Genomic DNA, 16,973 nt, shown 5'->3' with positions numbered 1-16,973 from the left:
TTTGCTGCCCCTCTTCATTGCATGTCTGGGCATGTGCTGCGGTCTCCTAGATCAGTCTAATTAATAGTCCCTTTGGATATATTCCACATGTCGGATTAATTTTTCCAAAATACACATATTCATTCAGTTCATGTGTCTAATGCTTACCATTTTCCAGGAACTCTGCTGAGTGCTAGAGAAACTAAGTGAAAAACAAACAAACAAACAAACAAAATTTCTTGCCTAGAAAGTCAATGTCTCACGTGAGACCAGTAGGCAGAATTTTAATGTAGTAATTATTACAGATAAGTATAGAGAATAATGGATTAAAAAACTTTATTCACATTGCTATTCCCCATTTGAGAAACAAAATCCCATCATTTTCCTTGATCTAGAAAAAAAAAAGGAGGCAATCCTTTCTTCTCTACAAGATCGGTTTTCTTTTCTTTTCTTTTCTTTCTTTATTTGAGAGAGAGAGCATGAGCAAGGGGAGAGGGGTGGGGCAGAGGGAGAACCAGACTCTCCGTGGAGCAGAGGACTCTACACAGGACTCAATTCCAGGACCGTGGGATCATGACCTGGGCCAAAGGCAGATGCTTAACCAATTGAGCCATCCAGGTGCCTCCAGGATAGGTTTTCTAAAACTGTCATAAATCAAATCCTAATCAAGCATGCCTTATTTTTCCTTTGGAATAATATCAAAATTAAGTATTTATTACAGAAAAGGGACTTGACAGGATGATGGGTATTTTAACAGCACAAAATTAAAGCTAATTAGAATGGCTAAAATCCTTAAAATAATTTGAAATTGGAAAATTATGATCCTACTCATAGAACAGTATATATGAAATGGCCCTTAAAGATTATCCCTTTAAATACTCTTTTCTCATAATCATTTTAATATCTCAAATTAAATATAAGAAAATATGTTTTTTAGTTTACAAAGGGCTTTTCCAGATGTTAACTTCATTTTCTTTAATGATTCTGTTAGGTGAGTAGAATGGGATATTACTATAACTCTTTCAATTGGTGTTTGGAGAGATTAAATAGATTGGCAGAACAAAGATCTAGTATTTCTTTCTTATTTATACTGTATTTGAAACAAAGGCCTAGAAATATTTTTTTCTATAAAAATGATGTTTCTTGGGGTGCCTGGGTGGCTCAGTCGTTAAGCGTCTTTCTTCATCTCAGGTCATGATCCCAGGGTCCTGGGGATCGAGCCCCGCATCGGGCTCCCTTCTCTCCAGGAAGCCTGCTTCTCCCTCTCCCACTCCCCCTGCTCGTGTTCCCTTTCTCGCTGTGTCTCTCTCTGTCAAATAAATTTAAAAAAAAAAATGATGGTACTTGCTTTTTTAATTGAAAAATATGAAATTGTCATAAACAGACTCTAAATTGTTTGTAAGTGTGCCACAGCAGACAAAGCAAAACTCTGATGTGTAAATTTTTTAATAAAATTGATTCACTTAAAATCAATATAGAAATGATGAAAAAGCTCCCTGAAACAGTACCTATCACATAGTAGAAAACCAATGAATATATACTGAATAAATGAATATGTTACATTCCTTCAACTTTATTCCTGGAATAGAGAAGAGTATCCAAGAGCTGATCTGGTACAATCAACTCCGTTTGGGCATTTGTAGGAGCTGGCCTGGTATTCATATTGTGTTCTCCTCTGAATACAATTTTACAACACACACAAACATCAGACAACACTATTCCATGGATCATGATGGATCTCAAAACAAGATCCCTCTGTAATCATATCTGAACATAAGACAAAATCAAGAACACAATACAAAAATAACTAAATGTCCCCTATCCTGGCAAATAGGAGTGACTACTGCTTCATGAATTGCATATTAACTTTGGCCTTGTTTGTTTTCCTTTCCTTCTAAATAAGAATTGTAAAGATTCCCAACCATAGAATAATTCCTGCTTTCTAACAACGTAAAATCCAGAGCAAAATCTTTCTTGACACTGTATCCCATCACCCAGCACAAGAACAAAACCTATAAAGTCCTTCCTACTTCCTACTCTTACTGAGATCCCTAGGGTTTTTCCTGTGGTATACTTTTCCCTCTGTTCACGGAGTCAGCGCTGATGTGTTTCTAGTGGTCTTGGGCTGAAGGTCATGACTTGCCCCACCACTCTTTCTTTATTCAATGCATCATTCTCTAGTCTAGAATGATGGTTAACTTTATGTGTCAACTCTGTCACAGGGTACCCCGATATTTGGTTAAACATTACAGCTGACTGCGTCTGTGAAGGTGTTTCCAAAAGGTTAGCACTTGAATCAGTAGACTGAGTAAAGCAGGTTGCCCTTGCCAGTACGGGTGGGCATGATCCAACTCATTGAGAGCCTAAATAGAACAAAAACGTAGAGGAAGGAAGAATTTACTCGCTTTGCCTGATGGCTTGACCTGGAGCATCAATCTTTTCCTGCCTTGAACTGGAACTTATACCGCTGGTTCTCCTGGTTCTCGGGTCTTTGGGTTCAGACTGTAACTATATCACAGGTATTTCTTGGTCTCCAGTTTGTAAACTGTAGATCATAGGACTTCCTAGCCCCTTGAAAGACAATTTTTATAAGTCTCTTTATATCTATATCTATTTGTCTCTATCTATCTATCTATCTATCATCTATCTATCTATCTATCTATCTATCTATCATCTATCTATCTATCTATCTATATCTATCTATCATCTATCATCTATATCATCTATATCTATGTATCTTCTACTCCTGTTTCTCTGGTGAGTCCCTACTATACATTTGGCTATCCAATGAATATGAACTTTTTATGGTTATTCATAATCTCTAATTATGTAATTGAGTGACTTCACTATCCCCACATTGTCATTTAAAATTCCACTCTTCTGCCACCAACTTCAGGGATTCTGTTTGTTTGCTTTAGGTTTGTTTTGCTTTGTTTTGTTTACCTTGGCTTATGTTCTCCTAGTTCTGATTGTTACGTTCTGGTTGTTCTTGTGCAATTTCTTTCATATGCTTTTACTATTTTTTCTGTTACTTTTAGTATTTATATTTTGAAATATTTCATTTGATTGTCTCTCTGTATTCTTTCCTTTAAAAGATTTTATTTATGTATTTGACAGAGAGAGACACAGCAAGAGAGGGAACACAAGCAGGGGGAGTGGGAGAGGGAGAAGCAGACTCCCCACTGAGCAGGGAGCCTGATGGGGGGCTCGATCCCAGGACCCTGGGATCATGACCTGAGCCAAAGGCAGACACTTAATGACTGAGCCACCCAGGTGCCCTGTCTCTCTGTACTCTTATAATACTGTCACATATATCAACTTTTATTCTAAATACTGATCTTTTGTCTGAGAAGTGGAATTTATTATTTCTTAATGCATATACACAGCAGAATTTCAACAGTTTCTGGAAATTCAAACTGTTTAAAACTAAATTCATGGTGTCTCACCCAGAACAAAACCCCATATTATACAATTTATAACACTTAATTATATCATACAAGTACCTTTGGTATGTAGTGATTTCATTATAATTTGGATAAAATATTTCACAATTTCCATTGTAATTGCTCTTTAACCAAGGACAAATTTATACTCTATTTTTATTTCCAAACACTTCAAGGTATTTTAGGCAACTGTATCAGCCTAGGTTCAACCAAAGAAGCAGAAGAGGAACCAACCCGGAGATTATCTATAAAATGTGAATGCTGACTAAGTTCAAAGTCCAAGAGCAGACGGTCAGGAAGAGAAGACCATGAGCAAGCTGGAGCCATATGATCACGTGCTGAATTTTTTTTCCTACATGCAGTCAAGAAGGGAAGACCCAGAGGACAGAATGTAATTGCAGACTCTGCTATATGGACTCTGAGCCCAGAGAAGACCTAAACCCTCTTTTAATGGACTTCCCATGCATTAAGTTAGGTTTATCCAGAATAATCTCACTCCTGATGAACTTAATTCCAATTTCTTAGGAACTTTACCCACATATGCAAAATCCCTTCACAGTGGTGACCAGAGTTTAGTTGAGTCTTTGGTATAGAGATGTATATGCTACAAAGTGGACAACACTTCCCTTTGATTTCCACACTCTTGGAAGAGACTAGTTCTTATAGGTCTTCCTAATCCAGAACATACTAGAGAGAGAATTCTGGGGCTTTAGTTAGGTTTATATGTCAAAAATCCATCAGACAATAGGTTATTCTTGTACTGTATGTTAGACAGATTTGTTTCAAAAAGGCAAATTAAATTCTCCCATATGTGTAAACTTAATCACCTTTAAATCATGTTTAGATGTATCTATATTTGTATGTGTATACAGAACATATTATATATTATTAGACAACTTGATTACTTGAATACAGTTTGATGCATTTTAATACATTCTTATTTCTTTTTTTAATGTTTCTCCTTGATGTCTTTCTTTTATTTATTTTTTATTTTATTATGTTATGTTAATCACCATACATTACATCGTTGGTTTTTGATATAGTGTTCCATGATTCATTGTTTGCATATAACACCCAGTGCTCCATTCAATACATGCCCTCCTTAATACCCATCACCAGGCCAACCCATACCCCTAACCCCCTCCCTTCTAGAACCCCCAATTTCCCTCTAGAACCCTCAGTTTGTTTCTCAGAGTGCATAGTCTCTCATGGTTTGTCTCCCCCTCCGATTTCCTTGATGTCTTTCAATCTTGGTATTGCTCCTCATTTTACTCCATATAATTACCAACCTTGGCCAAATTTTATATTGTGGTTCTAGTTTCTTGCTCACTATAGACATTGTAAGTATCACATATGTAGTAAGTGAACAAGTGAGCAGGTTGGTCATTTCCTGATACAAGAAACTGTTATTTTCCATGGCTTTCATAGGTACCTGGCTTCATATATCTGAAACTGCAGGTAATCATCAGCAACAGTCTCATTAGATCTCTTGTCAAGAGTAAAGAGAAAGGCAACCTTCAGCCCAACCCAGATTTTAGACAGTGCTCTTAGCCCTAGTCCCCTATTTCATATGGAAAAGTTAGTCCATGTCCCCACCAGCCTGGTTTTTAGATAACAGTTCTTGGCCACAATTCTTTTCCTCCTTTGCATTTTTGTCCAAAAAGACATTTATTTTGCTCTGGAGTATGGATATGTCATTTTTAACTTTGACACTTTATCATTAACATGTGTTACGAGTGACGGGTAGACGGTAGGGTTCAAAATGTGAATTTACAACACCATTTTGAATGACAGTCTTCTGTTGTATTGAGCACATTTTATATTATTAATTTTTCCTCTATTAATTTGAAATAGGTAAGTTCTAAATCTAGTTTTAGTGGTAACTGATATATTTACAACACGCATTCTTAGTTTATGTTTCCTTTTTTTTTTTTTACCAAACTCTTGAGCTAATCATTATTTTCATCCTGTTCAAAAACAGAGCAGAATCATAGAATCATTTGCCATTATTTAGCCACCCTCAAGTCTACTCTTTTTGTTTTATTCTATAGTCCACTCATTTAGATTTACCCATATGTTTTCCTTTCCTTTTTCTCTTTTTCCCTACACAGAATTCATTTTTGCATTTAAAATTTTTCTATTTAGGTTCAATTTCCTTCTTGATTTAAATCAAATAAAAGTAAGTCCTTAAAAATTAGCTTAAATTTTAATAGAGATATATATTTTAGGAATGTTCAATTCAACAGCTCAGCCAAGTCCCATAGTCCATTCTGCTCCATCTTTGCTTCTCATTGTAGGCTTGCATTTTGTAGTCAGGTCCTCCATTTGTGCTGCAAAGGTGGATCACAATAGCTCCTGGGTCATTTCTGTCCCAAGAAACCCCAGCAGAAAAGAGTCTTGCAATGTCTTAGGCTATTCTCATTGTACAAGTTTGTCCATGTGCTTTTTTCTGATCTAATCACCAAAGTGAAAAAAATAAAATATTGAAGTGAGATCAACAGCATTAAAACCATTAAAACCATACTTCTTGAAAATGGGTTAAGCATGACTTTTTTTTTTTTTTCCAGAAGAGGCTGTAGATTGATACCAGGAAGGCAAAAATCGCAGCTTTTGACTGCATTGTCATATAACTAATATCTATGGAAAGGCTGAAAGTCACTTGTACTCAAATTAATATATATTTATACGTGTGTGTATGTCTATGTGTTTGTGTGTATGCACGTGTGTGAACATACACATAGTCTCTGTAAGACATAGTGGTTATATTTGTTTATATATTTTTTGGAGATGTAGAAACTAAGGGGCTTAGAGAAATTAAGAGATATAATTAGGTAGTGGGGAATCATCGTTTTGAATTTAGGTCAAAACCATGTTGTTCAGAAGTTTGTATATTGTTCATGTTTGCTTGCTCTCCCTCCTCACTCGCTCTCACAGATTATTCTCTAACAAAGAATAAGGAAATGGATTTAGAATATTTCAAATGATAATAAAGTTAAATATATGTAACATTTATTTATGCAATACACCAAATGCTAAACTATGCTTAAAAGTATGTATTTCATTAAAACACACTAAATATAATATTTATTGTGTGTACATTCACATAAGTAAGCCACTCAAGATTCTGCAAGGATATACCGACATAAAACATGTGTGTGTTTGTACACGTAATATTTTTAAACTCTCAATTATAATGATTTTTTTTTAAAAATCTTACTAGCAAGGTTATTGGAAGAACAGGATAAACATTTCCAAGTATTGGTAAACTTGGGCCCTGGTGCAGGAAGGCATTGTAAGAAAAAAAAAATGTAAGGGATATAGCATATCAGTAGTCATATGGAGAACAATTATTGTTGCATATGCTAAAATAGAACTTTTAGCTGAGAGAAAAGTACTTTAGATTCTTGAGCAGCACCTCAGAGAACCATGATATGAACAATTAAATATAAATAAGTTAATTTTAATATGGGTTGGTATTTCTGATTGATCTTCCAGTGCTTCTGTTGACAATACATCAAGAATCAATTTAGGATCCAGTTGAAAACAAAGTTTATAATCCTCATTTAATGGATTCTGATGCCTCTGGCAGTACAGTGATATAAAAATGATTAAAATGTGACCCATTTCTGTGTAATCAATAACACTTCTCTCTAAAATACATTAGGTTCAAAACACCTCTCAGCAGACTTGTTTGTACTGTTTCTGTAGAATCCCAAATAAATTATTAATCATTATTTTTATATACAGATTTATTAGACATCTCATCTTCCAGGTTATTAACACTTATTTCACCCAAACCAATCAGAAGGTCACCTGTCAACAATGGATTAAACGAAAATATATATCAAAACCCTACCAGAAGCATAATAAAATAGTGTTGTAAAAATGAGGAAAATATGCTTATAGATATATGTAAGATAATAACAACATGCTATGGTTTTTAAAAGGGTAGGTGAATCAATTATTGAAGTCAGGTAAATAAAAGAGAAAAAAAATCCTATTAATTGTATTATATAAAAGCAACTGCCTTTAAATATTACAACATTGGATTTCTAGGATTTATTTTATTTTCAAAGAATGAACAAAACTAACTTTTGGCATTAATTATTAATTCTCTTTAAGTATTTATGAATCATTTATGCACATATGTACACATTATACAATGAAACTGAATTCATTATATTTATTGAATTTTTTATTAATATGCACTTTCATCACCATTGTAAAAAATTGTGGTTGTATGATTTATGTCACAGATTTACTCTGCAGATGTAAACAGATCTTAGGTTGCATGACAGCTCTCTATTTTAAAAATGTGTTTACCTTCAAGGTATTTTGTAATATATATAGAAAAACAAATTTGGGGTTTAGCTTCCATATACAACACGTAAATTTTCTATGAAATTTGCATTTTGGTGAATTTCCACCTTATAATGAATTTAATAAGAAATGCATACATATTGGAGAAATATGCAAATCATAGTAGTCACTATATTTCATTAAAATAAATAATACCTCGATAACTTTTTACACATTTTTGCCTCATCGCTTAATCGCCTTTCTATTGATTCTAATTATAAATACTAAAATAAATTTAATAGTTAAATAATCACTACATTATTTTTATGGTATGTATGTGTATGTATGAGTGTGAATGTGTGTGTTGCTGGAATTAAATGTATTTTGGTTGTATATCTGAAACTGATTACTAAATATTAACTACTAAATGTACAAATACATGAGCACCTATCTTTTTTTCATTATGTTATGTTAATCACCATATATTACATCATAATTTTTTGATATGTTCCATGATTCATTGCTTGTGTACAACACCCAGTGCTCCATTCAGTATGTGCCCTCTTTAATACCCATCACCAGGCTAACCCATCCCCCCACCCCCTCCCCTCTAGAACCCTCAGTTTGTTTCTCAGAGTCCATAGTCCGTCATGGTTCATCTCCCCCTCTGATTCCTCCCCTTCATTTCTCCCTTCCTACTATCTTCTTTTTATTTTTAACATATAATGTATTATTTGTTTCAGAGGTACAGGTCTATGATTCATCAGTCTTACACAATTCACAGTGCTCACCATAGCACATACCCTCCCCAATGTCTATCACCCAGCCACCCCATCCCTCCCACCCCCCACCACTCCAGCAACCCTCAGTTTGTTTCCTGATATTAAGAATTCCTCATATCAGTGAGATCATATGATACATGTCTTTCTCTGATTGACTTATTTCGCCCAGCATAATACCCTCTAGTTCCATCCACATCATTGCAAATGGCAAGATTTCATTCCTTTTGATGGCTGCATAATATTCCAGTGTGTGTGTGTGTGTGTGTGTGTGTGTGTGTGTGTGTGTGTGTGTGTACACACCACATCTTCTTTATCCATTCATCTGTCGATGGACATCTTGGCTCTTTCCATAGTTTGGTTATTGTGGACATTGCTGCTATACACATTGGGGTGCACTTACCCCTTCGGATCACTACATTTGTATCTTTGGGGTAAATACCCAGTAGTGCAATTGCTGGGTCATAGGGCAGCTCTATTTTCAACTTTTTGAGGAACCTCCATACTGTTTTCCAGAGATGAACACCTATTCTTACATACTTGGGGTCTATTATATAATGTTTCCTTAATTCTTAAGGAGAAATAGAGTACATATCCCTTCTGAATTACTAAATAATGAGTGATTGCTTTAGCGTTACTGTGATAATTATAAATTAGTTATTGAGCGCTCACTATACTAAGAATTTGACAGGATTATAACCGTTAACACAACAATCTTAGGTGCTATTTTATTCACTTTGCAGATAAAGAAACTGAGGCACAGAGTATAAGTAACCAATCCAAGGAAACACAGCTAGTAAGTAGTCAACCCAAGATGCATCCCAGGCACTTTGACGTTAGTATTTATAATCTTTTTTTGGTAAGATTTTATTTATTATTTATTTATTTATTTATTTATTTATTTATTTATTTATTTATTTATTTATGAACCCAACGTGGGGGAGGGTGTTTGATCTCAAGACCTTGAGATCATGACCTGGCCCAAACCAAGAGTCTGCTGCTTAATCTACTGAGCCACTCAGGTGCCCTGGTATTTGTAATCTTAAGAGCTGCCTCATGCTATTCAGAAGATTACAAAAGACATGGAGAAATGAGCTGGAAAGTCTCAAAATCCTTATAGCCAGTAAGATTAATTGAATTGAGTGCACCTGCATGGCTCAGTTGGTTAAATGAGGGACTCTTGATTTCAGCTCAGGTCATGATCTCAGGGTCCTGGGATGGAGCGCCACATGGAGCTCTGCACTCAGCAAGGAGTCTGCTTGTCATTCTCCCTCTGCTCCTCCCCCCTGCTCTCCCTCTCTCTCTAGCTCTAAAATAAATAAAATCTTTTAAAAACAAGATTAATTGCATTGGGTAGGGTAGAAGTAATACTGCATTAGCCATATGACACACCTGTGGCCCTCTGCCGTGGCAGGCTGAAAAGAATTTCTTAATTTGGGTTCTTTCTGCTTTTCTTTCACCCCATCCTCCTTCCATTTTCTAAGGTTTTCAAAATGTGATGGCTTCTGGAAAGTCTGACTCTGCATGTGGCTACAGCCACATACATAGCTTTTTCAATGACTAGCATAAATTTCAACCTGCATTGAAAGTAAGCTGAGGTTAGCATGTTAGAAAATTTGGTCTCTAATAAATTGTAAATGGAGTTCGCATATATTTCAGTAAAAAATATTTTCTCCTGTATATTGCTGTTTTCATGCATAAGATTCATTAGACCCACATACCAGTTACTCATTGGTATATTTACTTTTTTTTTTTCAATCTGTTGTTTTACTTTAGAAAAGGCCATAGAATCAGTAATAATTTGAAATAAAAATAGTTTAAGATTGAGATGAAAATAGGGAGTTAGTTCTGTTTTTACCCTTTTCTTCATTTTGCCCTCTTGTCTTGGAGAGAGTGCAAAAGTAAAAATAATATTTTCCAGACTAATCAGCAGATTGGCCTCTGTCAATTAAATGGTAGATTTGGAAGGTACAGATGACTTTGGGTTGGTTGTTTTTCTGGCAGTAAATGAGTGTGAAAGGACTCTTTTTTCTGAGCAGCATTCCAGTATCCTCTCTCTCACTTTGGGGGTCCTGAACTAATTGCAACAGGACCAGCAGAAGTTACTTTTCTCTCCTCCTTCCTGATTGTGACAAAGGAGCAGCTCCCCCACAGGACACACCCCAAGGCATTTTGCAGTCATTTTTGGAGACTGAGACTATAGTCAACTACTCTAGTCTTTCTAGTATTAACATAAGCACTTAAATACTATAATTAAATCATTTTAATTAGGGGCATTTGGGTGGCTAAGTTGGTTGAACAATTAACTTTTGATTCCAGCTCAGGTCATGATCTCAGGGTCCTGGGATTGTGCCCTACGTGGGCTCCACACTCCATGGGGACGTTGCTTGAGGATTTCTCTCCCTCTCCTTCTGCTCCCACCCATCCCCCTCTAAAATAAATAATCAAATCCTTAAAAAATTCATTTTAATTAAAATACCTAGAGTAGATTTTTTTTCTGCAACAGAAACCTTGATGACATAAGAATGGAAAATGTTCATGTTGTCATGAAAAATGAAAACAAATAATCTTTTATATCTAAACATGTAAATAAATTATGTAGTGTTTGTTTTCCTACTTGTATCATCAAAATAATAAAGATAATTTATAAGAGAGCTTAGTAGTTGGATAAAAAATTTGTATATAGTATTTAAATATAAAATAAATATTTGATTAATTGCTGGGTAATCTGAGAATACCTGTTCAAATGGTTGGTTTCGTTGGCTAGCAGAATTTCTTCCAAAAAAATGTGTAATCTCCAGATTTAATCTTTTTTTCAAGTCTCCTCCAACCCAACAGACATATACCCACATTATACTGATATTGTCAAATCACTGTTGAATCTTGAATCTTGATGAAATATGCATGAGACTTAGGAAATCAAGAGAACAAGATATTAATATTCATATTGGATGATAAATTGACATAACTAGTTATTATAAACATTTTAGGTGGAATATATCTCTGTCATCCTCAAATAGCTGAATAAGAGTGACACTAATAAATGTCACCAAGATTTTTTAAGAAATGTAACCTTTTAATACATCTTAAAATTTTGAGAATCCAAGGGTGTTTCCAATAAAATCTTTAGGCACAGATAACTTGTGTGTTGGGATTTATCTTTTTAAATCTAAACATATATCTACATAATTCTGATTTTTCTTTAAAAACAATCAGTATGGAGATAATCTCTTTTATGAACAAGTAGATTTAAATCAAAATTTTTTGGTTACCACAATGTCACTCAACTCTTGACTCTTGTAAATTACTTTTTTAGAAATCATAATCATCTTTCTTTAAAGATGACTTTTAATGATCTATCAGCTGAGAATATAATTATTTATGTCAAAATATTACATGTGTTAAATATACGCTGATTGTTTTTGAGACACATTGCTCATTCCAGAGATGAATCAGATATGATCCCTTGCCACAAAAGATATAGTGTTTAGTAAGGGAGACATAAGATAAAAGCAAGGAATAATATAGACCCACTTGGGGAAGCTACAAATGTTTCTAGTGATGTTTACTAGTGGAATTCCTATAATGTTCTTTGTCTTCAAGTTATAAAGGAAAAAGAGTACCCAAAGCATATCATATAAATATAAAAATGAATGAGTAAGCTAGCAAAAGAAATCTTGCAAATCAAGGAGAAGAAAAAATTTAAGAGAAAATTATCAAGGCATAGATAATTTACAATTGGCAGAAGAAGAAGCTTAGATGGAAAAGGGGGTGGAGCAAGATGGCAGAGGAGTAGGAGACCTGGATTTTGTCTGGTCTCAGGAATTCAGCTAGATAGGGATCAAACCATTCTGAACACCTACGAACTCAACAGGAGATCGAAGAAGAGAGTAGCAACAACTCTGAACAGAGAAGCCACCACTTACTGGAAGGTAGGACGTGCGGAGAAGTGAATCCGAGGTGATATTTGGGAGGATAGACGGCGGGGGAGAGGGCCTCCGTTGGCCGCTTCTGGCAAGTGATAGAGCAGCGGAGCACAAAATCAGAACTTTTAGAAGCCGGCTCTGCTGAGGGACGTCGCTCCAGTGGCTAAGCGGGGGGTGGCACCCTCACGGGACAGTGTGGTCTCAGGACCCTCGGGGTCACAGAAAGACCAGGGGTGCCTGAGTGCGGCAGAGCTCCCAGGTATTGGGGTGGGGAAGCCGGCTGCAGAAACAGAACCGAGGCATGGGCTCTCAGCTTGGGGTGGCCATAAACTGTGATCGGTGAGAGTCGGGTTACTGCTCTTCCAGCAGGGACCCAACAAGCGGCAGAGCCGGGGAGACTCCCCTTCCTACCCCGGGAGGAGCGGCGTGGGAGCCCACTGAAGGGATCTGCTGGGTTTGGAGACTCCACATGGGGTCGGGAGCCAGAGATAAAAAAAACTTGGTCACAGGCCGGGTGAGCACAGAGTGCGGCCGGAGACCGGGGAGACAGGAGTGACTGACTGCTTTTCTCTAGGGGCGCACTGAGGAGTAGGCTCCGAGTTCTCAGCTCCTCTGGGCAGAGATTGGGAGGCCGCCATTTACACTCTCATCCTCCAAAGCTGTAGGGAAAGATTGCAGGGAACAAAAGGTCCCAAGAGCAAACCTGAGCAGATTGCTTAGCCCGGACCCACAAGGGTGGGGCAATTCCGCCTCCGACAAAGACATTTGGGAACCGGGGCAACACGCCCCTCTCCCAGAAGATCAGCACAAACAGCCAGCCAAGACCAAGTTTACCGATCAATGAGAATGGGAGAACTCCAGTGCTAGGGGGATACTGCACATAGAATTCATGGCTTTTTTACCATGATTCATTAGTTTTTCAAAGTTAATTTTTTTAACTGTTTTTTTTTTAATTTTTCTTTTTCCCTTTTTCAACCAACATCTTATCAATCCCTTTTTGAAAAAAAACTATTTTTCATTTTTAGAGTCATATTCTATCCCTTCATAGTATATACCCTTATTTTTGGTATATATATATAAGTTGTTTTCTCTTTAAAGTTTTGGGATACATTTTCTTCTAACAGATCAAAATATACCCTAAATCACTAGTGTATGGCTTTGTTCTAGTCTCCTGCCTGATCACATTCTCTCCCTTTTTTTCTTTTTTTTTTTTAAATCGTCTTCTTTCTTTTTTCAAACAACTTCTTATCAATTCCTTTTATAAAATCTTTTATAATTTTCATCTTTACATTCATCTTCCATCCCTTCATTGTATCAACCCTTATTTTGTACATATTTAAGTCTTCTTTCTTTAAAATTTTAGGAGGCACTTTCTTCTAACAGACCAAAATACACCGAAAATCTAGTGTGTGTCACTGATCTATGAACTAGCCTGATCATATTTGATATTTTGTTTTTTTTGTTTTCTTCTGGTTTTGTTTGTTTTTATCTTTTTATTTTTATTTCTCTTTCTTTTTTCTTTCTTTCCCTTTCTTTTCCCCTGGTTTCAGGTCTTTTCTGATTTGTTTAGAGTATATTTGCTGGGGATATGGTTAACCTGTTAGCATTTTGTTCTCTCATTCATCTATTCTCCTCTGGACAAAATGACAAGATGAAAAAAATCACCTCAGCAAAAGAACAAGAGGTAGTACTGTCTGCCAGGGACCTACGCAATACAGACGTTAGTACAATGTTGGACCAAGAGTTCAGAATCATGAATTTAAAGATAATAGCTGGGCTTGAAAAAAGCATGGAAGTTATTAGAGACACCCTTCCTGGAGAAATAAAAGAACTAAAATCTAACCAAATCGAAATCAAAAAGGCTATTAATGAGGTAAAATAAAAAAATGGGGGTACTAACTGCTAGGATAAATGAGGCAGAAGAGAGAATTGGTGATACAGAAGACCAAATGATGGAAAATAAAGAAGCTGAGAAACAGAAATAAACAACTACTGAATCACGATGGCAGAATTCGAGAGATAAGGGATACCATAAGACGAAACAACATTAGAATAATTGGGATTCCAGAAGAAGAAGAAAGAGAGAGAGGGGTAGAATGTATATTGGAGCAAATTATAGCAGAGAACTTCCCTAATGAGAGGAAGGAAACAGGCATCAAAATCCAGGAGGCACAGAGAACCCCTCTCAAAATCAATAAAAATAGGTCAACACCCTGACATCTAATAGTAAAACTTACAAGTCTCAGAGACAAAGAGAAAATCCTGAAAGCAGCTCGGGAGAAGAGATCTGTAACCTACAATGGTAGAAACATTAGATTGGCAACAGACCTATCCACAGAGACCTGGAAGGCCAGAAAGGACAGTCATGATATCTTCAGAGCACTAAACAAGAGTGTGCAAATATGCACACTATATCCAGCTAGGCTGTGATTGAAAATTGAAGGAGAGATAAAAAACCTTCAGGACAAATAAAAACTAAAGGAATTTGCAAACACGAAACCAGCCCTACAAGAAATATTGAAAGGGGTCCTCTAAGCAAAGAGAGAGCCTAAAAGAAGCATAGATGAGAAAGAAATACAGACAATATACAGTAACAGTCACCTACAGGAAATACAATGGCACTAAATTCATATCTTTCAAGTTACCCTGAATGTAAATGGGCTAAATGCCCCAATCAAAAGACCTAGGCTATCAGATTGGATTAAAAAAAAAAACCATCAATATGCTGTCTGCAAGAGACTCATTTTAGACCCAAAGACACCCCCACATTGAAAGTGAGGGGGTGGAAAACCATTTAGCATGCTAATGGACACCAAAATAAAGCTGGGGTGGCAATCTTTATATCAGACAAAATAGATTTTAAAACAAAGACTGTAATAAGAGATGATGAAGGACACTATATCCTACTTAAAGGGTCTATCCAACAAGAAGATCTAACAATTGTAAATATCTATGCCCCTAACATGGGAGCAGCCAATTATATAAGGCAATTAATAACAAAAGCAAAGAAACATATTGACAACAATACAATAATAGTGGGGGACTTTAACACCCCCCCTGACTGAAATGGACAGATCATCTAAGCAAAAGAACAACAAGGAAATAAAGACTTTAAATGACACACTGGACCAAAGGGACTTCACAGACATATTCAGAACATTCCATCCCAAAGCAACGGAATACACATTCTTCTCTAGTGCCCATGGAATATTTTCCAGAATAGATCACATCCTAGGTCATAAATCAGGTCTCAACCGGTACCAAAAGATTGGGATTATTCCTTGCATATTTTCAGACCACAGTGCTTTGACACTAGAACTCAGTCCAAGAGGAAAGTCGGAAAGAACTCAAATACATGGAGGCTAAAGAGCATCCTACTAAAGAATGGATGGGTCAACCAGGAAATTAAAGAAGAATTAAAAAAATTGATGGAAACCAATGAAAATGAAAACACAACTGTTCAAAATCTTTGGAATACAGCAAAGGCAGTCCTAAGAGGAAAGTATATAGCAATACAAGCCTGTCTCAAGAAACAAGAAATGTCTCAAATACACAACCTAATGCCACACCTAAAGGAGCTAGAGAATGAAACAGCAAGTAAAACCTAAACCCAGCAGGAGAAGAGAAATAATAAAGATCAGAGCAGAAATCAATGAACTAGAAACCAAAAGAACAGCAGAACAGATCAACAAAACTAGGAGCTGGTTCTTTGAAAGAATTACCAAGATTGATAAACCCCTGGCCAGACTTATCAAAAAGAAAAGAGATATGACCCAAACCAACAAAATCATGAATGAAAGAGGAGATATCACAAACACCAAAGAAATACAAACAATTATAAGAACATATTATGAGTAATTCTATGCCAGCAAATTAGATAACCTGGAAGAAATGGATGCATTCCTAGAGATGTATCAACTACCAACACTCAACCAGGAAGAAATAGAAAACCCGAACAGACCTATAACCACTAAGGAAATTGAAGCAGTCATTAAAAATCTCCCAAAAAACAAAAGTCCAGGGACAGTTGGCTTCCCAGGGGAATTCTCCCAAACATTTAAAGAAGAATTAATACCTATTCTCCTGAAACTGTTCCAAAAAAATAGAAATGGAAGGGAAACTTCCAAACCCGTTTTATGAGGCCACCATTACCTTGATCCCAAAACAAGACAAATACCCCATCAAAAAGGAGAATTACAGACCAATATCCTTGATGAACATGGATGAAAAATTTCTCAGCAAAATACTAGCCAATAGGATCCAACAGTACATTAAAAGGATTATTCACCATGACCAAGTGGGATTTATCCCTGGGCTGCAAGGTTGGTTCAGCATCTGCAAATCAATCAACATGATACACTATATTAACAAAAGAAAGAACAAGAATCATATGATCCTCTCAATAGGTGTAGAAAAAGCATTTGACAAAGTACAGCATCCTTTCTTGATCAAAACTCTTCAGAGTATACGGATAGAGCATACCTACCTCAATATCATAAAAGCCATCTATGAAAAACTTACAGCAAATATCATTGTCAATGGGGAAA

This window comes from Eumetopias jubatus, unplaced genomic scaffold, assembly GCF_037043125.1.
Source record: "Eumetopias jubatus isolate StellerSeaLion01/CBP00866 unplaced genomic scaffold, mEumJub1_p1.0 scaffold_2, whole genome shotgun sequence".
NCBI classification, from domain to species: domain Eukaryota; kingdom Metazoa; phylum Chordata; class Mammalia; order Carnivora; family Otariidae; genus Eumetopias; species Eumetopias jubatus.
This window is presented reverse-complemented; position numbering follows the sequence as displayed.